Source organism: Sycon ciliatum, chromosome 3, assembly GCF_964019385.1.
Source record: "Sycon ciliatum chromosome 3, ocSycCili1.1, whole genome shotgun sequence".
NCBI classification, from domain to species: Eukaryota; Metazoa; Porifera; class Calcarea; order Leucosolenida; family Sycettidae; genus Sycon; species Sycon ciliatum.
Genome location: NC_088645.1, coordinates 43,936,875 through 43,946,292, shown reverse-complemented (window position 1 = coordinate 43,946,292; position 9,418 = coordinate 43,936,875). Strand labels below are relative to the sequence as shown.

Genomic DNA, 9,418 nt, shown 5'->3' with positions numbered 1-9,418 from the left:
GCGCGATCAGATGGCTAGTTACAGTCTGACTGTGAATTAACCAACCAACTGCAGGTTCTGCCCGTGGTCCACGGACCAGATCAGATCAGGGCACTACTGACTCTAAGGTTTGTCATCATAGCCGCGGATACGGAGGTCTGAGATAGAATGCCATCTATCCTGTGCAAACGTTGACAGCAATCTCGCACAGGCTGCACTTACCTCAAAAGTGAGACTGATATTCTTCTTGAGCAGGCACACGCTGTCCGAATTATAGCATTATCCTTCCAGGTCCGTCCAAGCCCGTAGACATCAGGACGAACGGCGGATTTATGAAGCCAAATTCCAACGGCCGAGTGAGACTGCACAACTATGAATATTAGGTGGTCTAATTACAGCATAGCGAGGCGAAGGCAAGCCTCCCATGCACGGCGACTCATCATCTTATACACTGAGATGAAATATTCCATAACAGGCATATCCCGTTTCCGATGGGAAGCCAAAAAATTATACACAAACGAACAAAAAAAGCTATTCAGTATGCCGAGGGGACACATGTGAGTCCTAAAAGGTAACCACACAGTGGTCGACAGAGCCTCAGAGGGCTGCAGGGGCTGCTCAGGGCGCATCCAACGTGCCTTTATCGCTTCCAAAACCCAAAGTGCTCGACGGCGTGCGAAACCCTTCACGGCCTCTGTGCTGCATCCACACTACCGGTACTGGTACCTGTTGGAAAGGCTTTCTGTCTAAAGCCTTTCCATACTGGTGCTCGATGTTTTCAGTTTGGGGACACCAAAATTAGTGTACCGCTAAAGACACGTAGTCGACACGTTGTTGACACGTTGTTGACACTTTGTTGACACGTGACCCAATTACCGGCCTACCAAGTGCCTTTGGCGACCGCTAACAGCAACTGTGGAACAGTGCAGTGCCCTTTTTTGGAGCAACGTACGAGTAGTGCCCATGGATTATGACCCCGCGACCCCAATCTACGTGGCGGTCCGCAATTCGCTACTTCATACTGACTGGCGCGCCATGGCGTCCGGCATCGTCCCGAATTTGGCCACAATCTGCTCTCGGGACCCCTATAGGGCTCCCTGACCTGCTCCATCTCCGCCATCGTCAATGTACTGCGCATCCACCCAGGCCAGGACTGCACTTACTTACGGGAAGGAGTATTTGCAAGATGGAACCTGGGAACTGGAAGACGACGAAGAGGAAGCGTGGGAATCCGGCGGCAATGGCTGGGATGTAAGTCCAACATTGCTGGTGCCAGAGTAGCCACTGCTTGCTTATAAGGGAATCATGTGTGTTGCCTTTTTGCCTTTTCCGACGTCCTCCTCCGACTGTACTCCCGATCCCAGGACTGAACTTACGGGAAGGAGTGCTTCCAAGATGGGAGACGAAGAAGAAGAAGCCGCTGAATCCGGCGGCAATGGCTGGGATGTAAGTCCAACATTGCTGGTGCTAGAGTTACCACTGCTTGTTTATAAGGGATTCATATGTGTTGCCCTTTTTTGCCTTCTCCCAAGTTCTCCTCCGACTGTACTGGTGAACGCTGTCACATATGTTGCCCTTTCCAGGCAGTAGAAGGGAGGGGGGGGGGGGGGGCAGCACATCCTGGCATCCAGGAATGCTAGGCCCTAGGAACTAGGCAATCTGACCTTTCCTCTTACCCCAATAATGGTATGGATGGGGAGTTCTTGAACATCCTCAGTCTTGTTAGAGTGAACTGTGCAACTCGGCAATCGGTGATAGCAGAGGACCAATGCCGATGGCGATGCTCCTTCCTTTTTCTCTGTCACAGGCTGCGTTCTCGAGAGGAAGCGTTATTTCTGCATTCCAAGAAGGACGGCACAATGGTGAGTGGAACTTCGTGGGTGTGCAGCCTTGCTAGTTGAATTGTAAATCAACCATTCTTCCTGTCTCTGACTTCTTCAATGTCCTCCTCAGTGTCGGACTGTCCGCGTCGCATTGAACTGGTCCGATGAGGCTGCTATTGCACACACAGTGAGGGAACTCCCATACGGGAACTCGGAAGTACTGCTACAGTACAGGTAAGGTGGCCATTGCTTATGTGCGTGCGCCGTTGTCAAACTTCTAAGCCAGCTGTACTCCAACCTACATGGAGTCTGAAAGTAGTCAGCTGGCGAACTACAATTGAAGTTTAGACGTTATATGCCGCGGCTTGGTCAGCTTTTTCAGTTTCACAATGCATTGCACTCAGCACCGCTTCTCGGAGTATCTTGTCAGGATAGCTTTGGAACGCATCCTCCCCAGTGGGGGAACGGCAAATGTGCTGTTCATTTTTTAGGCTTGCTTTTATGGTACGTACAAATCCCCATTGAAAAGACATAGTGGAGACCAGAAACTGCAAATAGATGAGCCAGGGACTATAGAAACCGCCCTACGACGTTTGATATCAAAATCAAGTTATGACGTTTCAAAGTCACGCGACTCAAAGTAGTTACGCGAAGCGCAGAACTCGTCACTTTTGTTTTGACAAGACTCAAGAGCTTCTCCGTCTCTCGTCTTGTTAGGTGGTCGGGGAAGGATTCCGAGCTCGAGCGATTGTCGAGTAACTCATGAGGCTCCACTTACTGTGATTGATTATGGCTACAACATCTAGTAGACGACGCAACTCGATTCTGTGTGGAGTCGACTAGTCCCTGATGCGAAGGCGCTTGAATCGGACGACGAGAATTTTTACGGATTCAGCGCTGGCACCCGCGAGTCGTCCGCGAGCGATTCCGACACCGATGCTGACAGCGACGGCGATGATATGCCACCTAAGAAGAAGACGTATGGAGTCACAGCAAGCTCGAGTGCTGCTAGTGTTGTGTCGAAAACGCCAAGCCCCGACAGCTCGGAAATTTCAAACGCGGAGAGTGACACCGACTACTCGGAATCGGATGACGAACCAGATACCCCCGCACCTGAGCCACCGACGACGGAGCAGGTGAAGCGTGGTCTCCTTGGACATACGCGATGGGATTGAGAGAGGCTGTGGATGCAAGTCGAAGAATCATTGGAAAGTCATCCCAGAGCAGCAGCTCGAGGACTACATATTTGAAGTCTCTAAACTGCGAGAATCGAAAAAGCGCTTCAACAGTTCAAGCAGTTTGTTCTGGGCGCACTGACTGGAAGCATGCGAAAGTCGATGACTGGCGGTGGTGATCGACCTTTCTATTTCCGCTATCATGTACGTGGTTACGAGTTGTGCAAAGACGTGTTCATGGCAGTTCATGCTGTTGGAAGTCATGTAATGAAGCGCCTTCAAAAAAGGCAAACAAAGGAGTCGTTCAACTGGCACAAAATGGCTTGACTGGGAGAACACCAGAGCACTTGGCCATTTCAGCAGACATAGAGCAGGATGTAGTGCAGTTTATTTAGTCATAATTATGCTAACATGTACGGTCTACCTCAACCTGCAGCGGAGCGAGGTCGTGCTGAGGACCCTCCAGTATACTTACCAGCATCCGAGCACAAGAAGTCTGCATACATCTACACCAAGACCGTCACACAGTATTCGCCTGTTCATTACAGGTCATTTTGCCACATTTGGAGGAGACAGGCAGCACACATCAAAGTGATGAAGCCAAGGACAGACGTATGCGCACTGTGTGACAATCTGCGGTACAAAATTCGTGTCGCCCGTACAGAGGAAGAGACGAAATGTAGTGTCCAGGCCCTGTGTTCGCACACATCGCTAGCACAAGAGGAGCGGCAGTACTACCGAGATTTAGTGGACGGCGCGCAGGCATCACTGGATGAAGCTGAGGGCATAGTTCACTATACATTTGAACTGCCTAACTACTACGTAGTAGCAAGAATGAAGATATACAAAGAACATTACATACTGTGTACATAAATTTGCTCTATATTGCTCAATTGATATGCCATTATTAAATAGGTGGTTAGGCACATTTTACCATCGCAGATCAACTTGAAATTTTGTTTGAGCACATTACCATACCATACCAACATTTTGAGAGAAAAAAAAAATTTTCGCCAAAAAGTGCCATAGGGTGGTTTCTGTAGTCCCTGGCTCAGATGTTGGGAACCGCGAAGACCACCCTTCCTTGTCAAGTTCCCTGAGGGTGTGGAGGGGGGGGGGGGGGAGCGGAGGAGGGACATTCCTGCACTGCTTAACATTTTCAGAAATTGCTTGTACATTTGTACCAGTTGTAACCGACAAACGCATTCTCATTGAGGTTTGACTTGAGGCACGTCAGCAAGGCGCTGTTGCATCGCTGACGTCTTGTCCTGATTCTGTGAATGGTATTTTGTGCGAGTTTGCATCGCACGCAGAATCGCAGGTCGTGTCGCATTGCGCAGCACACTGCCAAATTGCCTCTGTGAATCCCACGTGAATGGGAATTCCAATGGGAATGTAATCCATTGCCAACAGGTGTATTCCCGAGCTGCGCATCATACTGCAAAATTGCTCCTGTGCATGCAAATGGATTTCATTGCTCTTCTGTAGTTTGGGAAATTCTCGATTATGATAATTCTGCGTGTGTGTGTACACCAGCCAGGGGCGTCACACACGGTACGACCACTACGACCATGGTCGTACCACTTTTCGTCCAGGATGGTCCACCCAATTCATCCGAAAAAGCAATAAAAAAATTCAAGGATCTTCGGACTTGTACAAAACATCGCAACTGTTACTTTTAAAAGTCTTTCATTGCAAGGAGCATACACACTTGATGCCTAGCACTAGCAGCTAGCTATTGCCCAAGACTCCAGGCGGCTATCCATTACGATAGGCGGTTGGAGTCACGGTTAGAGACAACCAGACGATGGATTCCTCACGGACGCATTCACTGCAAACTTGACGGAAACAGAGCTGAGCTGGCGGCGATCACTGGGTCCAGAACTATAATTTTCCAAGATCTACCATGTTACAATGGCGATCAGCACGTCAAGAGACACTACATGTATGTCACTTGTCAGCTACAACATAATAATTATAATTATTCTTTCCACAACGACACCTACCTAGTACCTCTGGCTCCTGACGATCTACTGCAAGCGGATTCGAAAATGCATTACACCCGCGAACGCAGTGCTTGCCAACGGAAAAGGGAAGCGCTTCATTCTCCGAAGCTGAAAAGTGTTTGGACTGCTGCTCCACGGCGGCAGAATATTCTGCAGCTGTTCACCGACACGACCCGCTTCACCTATATTATAACGATTTACGATCGTTTCGTTCCCCGAGTTTTCTGGTAGCAGCAACAAGAATTTCGTCAGCAACGACAGGACGAAAGTCTCTCGCAAACTAAAGTCCTGTTGCCACGAAGACAGAGAAGATTCCGCAAGCGCTTTCTTCTGCTTCCATTGTTGTAGCTCTCCGGTCCACTGGCCGATCTTTCAATCCCACCGAACAAAAAAAAAGGATCTTCTTCTCTCTCTAAAAACAACTAAAATAATTACTTCGCGACTGTCCAGACCGGATACGCGGACGTGTACATAGTGTACGCGACGCGGCAGACTTTTGCAGGACACGACATAGATCTACGTTTTTGCATAGCGGCTGGCGCTAGAACGCGCAGCACGCTTGTACTTCGGATTTTGCGATTTTTTCGAGGGCAATGGCCCTGAATCATTGAATGGGTTCCATTTGCCTTGCTTGGCTACCTACGATGTACAGAAAATACCAAAAATCCATGAGAAGTATGTTTTTGGAGCTGGAGTGGGGTTGTCTAACGGCTGCAGAGTGCTAAAACGTGGCCTGTTAGCCGAAAAATCCTTATTTTTCTCCGGGGGACACCCCCGACCCCCGGTCGTACCACTCCCAGCCACCCTGTGACGCCCCTGCCAGCCCTGAACATACATGTAGGTGACCCATTTGTGGTGTCTCATAGCCTACCTCACGACCTTATGCTTGCTTTCTGTATCACTTGTATCTTGCAGGTATATCACCCCGTGACGACCACATCGAAGTCTGAAATTGAAGTGTGAAGATGCTTCAGAAACCCCTTCATATTTTTCCATTGCTTTTATTGTGCTTCTACTGTGCATGTGTGTAACCTGTGGGGTATGCATGTGATGACAATGTATGCCGATGACACGGTCAGATTTTGTCCATGCGTGTAACGTACACCTGCATGCTATCGTTGAAAAGGATCTGCCACTTACGATCTTCGGACGAGTATCAGGTCAGCTTGGTTTTGTGTGGGCTGTACCAGATGCTGTTCACTTCTCTATCTGTTGGATATGTGACTTTCTGCAAGTTTCTGGTGTATGGTGGCCACTTCTTTGCTCGTCTTTGTATGACATTACAATAATTCTGTATTCACTGCTTCCATGGTGTGGTCTGCAAACTGCAATCCTTAGGCAAATATCATCACGGTTTGCAATGTTGTGCTTTGGCTGCTAGCTTACCTACACATTGTAGTTGAATTATTTTTGTTTCACAACTGACTTCCAGAAGTATGGTGGCCACTGCTTTGCATGGCATTATACAATGTTCATCAAGAATTTCCTGTTTGGGTCGTGTGTGTGTGTATGTATGTGTGTTCGTGCCCATGTGTGTGTGTGCCATGTGCATGTGCGTGTTTGTCACAAGGTGTCTGTGTGCGGGGTAGCGAGGTGGGGAGGGCTGGAATGTATCAGTGTGCTACTGCAGTTGCATGGCTACATACAGTGCATCGCGCGCGTGCTCACCATGTTTATCTTCGGAGCTGGGATAGGGTGGGGGAGGGAACAGAAAAAGAACTGAAATTACCCATATAAAAACCGCTCTGTGAGCGGTTCTGAAAAACCTCTACTGGTGCAGCCCCGTCGTAAAAGTAAGAAATTAGAACTGGCGCATTGTCCTCCCAAATGTGAACTGATCCACCTAAATCGCGATTGACGGGACCCGAACGCACCAGTAGCACGAGGTCGGGAGGGCACAGGATCACAGCCGGCGTCGGCGCTGATCAAGTTACCATACAACACTTAGATCTACCCCGAAGCCCACCTTTGCCGCTTTGGCTTTGGCTATCGACCAGCGTCCCCAGCTGCATCCACAGGTAGGAACCTCGTGCTACTGGTGCGTTCGGGTCCCGTCAATCGCGATTTAGGTGGATCAGTTCACATTTGGGAGGACAATGCGCCAGTTCTAATTTCTTACTTTTACGACGGGGCTGCACCAGTAGAGGTTTTTCAGAACCGCTCACAGAGCGGTTTTTATATGGGTAATACGTTATACAAGACAGTACAGAACTTGAGCTCGCTAGGAATTCGGTCAGCAACAGGGAGTCGTAAAATACCGGTATTTTCCGACACCCTGGTCAGCAAATAATGACTATGTAGAAGAGACGTTTCTGGAATCAGGCGTAGATCTACGGGTGGCTTGGTATACATGTATATGGTTTGGCACAGCACACTTGCACACAATGACACATGCTCTCTTACTCCTACTAGCCCCAAAGCATTGTAAAAAAACTTCTTTCATCTGCCCAGTGTATTTTATTTCTTCAAGTAACGGGTGAGGATTGATGACTTTTCAGAAGAAAAAAACTTGAACTCCAATCTTTCTTATTGCAGATATCTGCACGAGTACTCGTACACTGAGCCAATTCCGGCTCTGCTCTCCAAAGTCTTATTATCCATTACAAAAGCAAATCTTTCGGCATATTCTCCACATTTAGAAGGCAGGTAGGTGGCCAATCACGAAAGGTAGGTGCAAGCCCAGAAAGGTAAGTTTTTTCTTTCAGCTGATCGCAACTGTGCCAGGAATGGGACGGTGGCGACTGGCTGCGCATGCCCACCGCCCCTAAACGGGCGGTGAACATGCGCCGGAGTAGCCACCTTGCGAACCTGGCACAGCTGCTATTAGCGGGAAGAGAGCCGGCTTTATTTTCCATCGATTTGTAGTAGAGTAGGGCTTTCTCGCTCAATCAAGGATACCACGTGAAAGTGGCTCATTGGCTACGGCCATGGAAACGGTACGGTAAAACCTTCAAGAAGAACAGGCCGCTGCATGCCTGCCTGGCCCCTGGAATGCCTGGATCCATGGAGCCCTGGACTGGCTTGGTAGATCCACAATGTGTACGCATTACAAAGGACTCTTGAACTCAACTGGCGCGCGCCGCGACAAGGCGAGACGGGGTACGCGGGGGCAGTACACTTTCAAACTACAGCTAGCTGCATGATTTTCAGGCGTCTCTGCTTTCTCGCGAAACTTGGCTGTGTGTTCGCTTGGGGACTCTAGAAAACTGTTCAAGTAGAAGCGGCGGAGCAAGCAGTAGATTGGGAGCATAACAAAGGGCTTCAGCAAACTGTAGCAGTGCAGACTGGTGAGTGAAGCCTTGAGACTATTTTCTGCTCTTTTTTCTCGACATTTTTTGCTAGATTTTTCGTTTACATTGTATTATGGATTTGTGAAAGAATTTTAATGATCCTTACCGAATCGTAGTGGTTGAAATAGGTGCTGGTAGAACGTTTGGTCAGAATCACACAATTATTACCTACCTGTCTCACTATAACATAAGTGGGTATACCCAGGTTTCAACAGTGCTCAACACCACAAGGGCGGAGCGTAACCACAAAGGTCAAAAAGAATGGTTTCACCAATTATATATACATACGTTGTAACGCTGCGTTTCATGCACGTAGCTAAATGCTAAGGCAATCATCAGACAACTAATGCTTTTGTCGCGGGATAGCTTGTTCTTATTGTGGGGGATACGCGTGGGCATTTAGAGGAGGTGTGAGTTATCAATGCAGGGCATGCATGGGAAGAGCGAGTGATAAGAATTACATCACTACCAGTGTCACTATCTTTTTATACGTCACCAGTGCATTCAACAATCACTTTTCTCTTTTCTTTTTTACTAGAGCCACGTAAACCCGTCACGTGTGAGCCATGAATAAGGGGAGTGGTAGCGTGGACTTTGCACACTTCCTCTCTCCCCATTTGCTATGTTCATTAGTTGAAGGAATGGAAAAGGGAAACGTCTGGAGATAAACAATTCACTGCCATCACCGGGCACGAACCAGCGACCATTTACTGTCGTGGACATGGAAATCCAGTTGATTGACCGCGGCCGGCACCCTCAGCGTGTAGAGAACAGCGCTCAATCACAATGCGACCAGCGCGCTGCAGAATGTGTGTGGTGCTTACCCATCACGGCTGCAAGGCCAGCGCCCTGGGGCCGCTAGACGTGCGACCGGATCTCCATGTCCACTACAGCAGTTCCTAGCATTTACCCAAATGTGGGTTCCCCTATATGCGATAACTTTTGCGCATTCCAGAAATCTGTCCCCACAAAATAATGCGGACGAATTCCTACAATTATGCGGGCGAAAGCAGGCCATTATGCGGCAAATATGCGGGATTGAGGGGTCATTATGCATGAGTTCTCTGTTATTTATACAACTTTAGCATGCAGTTTCATGCAAGCAAGAGTACATAACCAAGAGTGTGCAACTCCTATCTTGAGCT

General features: G+C 48.6%; 1 long non-coding RNA gene across 2 annotated transcripts; it reads left to right on the top strand.

The window, feature by feature from the left end:
* Positions 1-791: 791 nt before the first annotated feature.
* Positions 792-6,403, top strand: LOC135812314 (uncharacterized). Of its 2 annotated transcripts, XR_010552784.1 has the most exons (4): positions 792-1,425; positions 1,787-1,841; positions 1,933-2,036; positions 5,899-6,403. It is a non-coding gene; the product is annotated as an uncharacterized LOC135812314 (long non-coding RNA). The 2 variants fall into 2 exon arrangements; XR_010552783.1 differs by lacking the exon at positions 5,899-6,403 and having other exon boundaries at positions 1,933-2,350.
* The last annotated feature ends 3,015 nt before the right edge of the window (positions 6,404-9,418 follow it).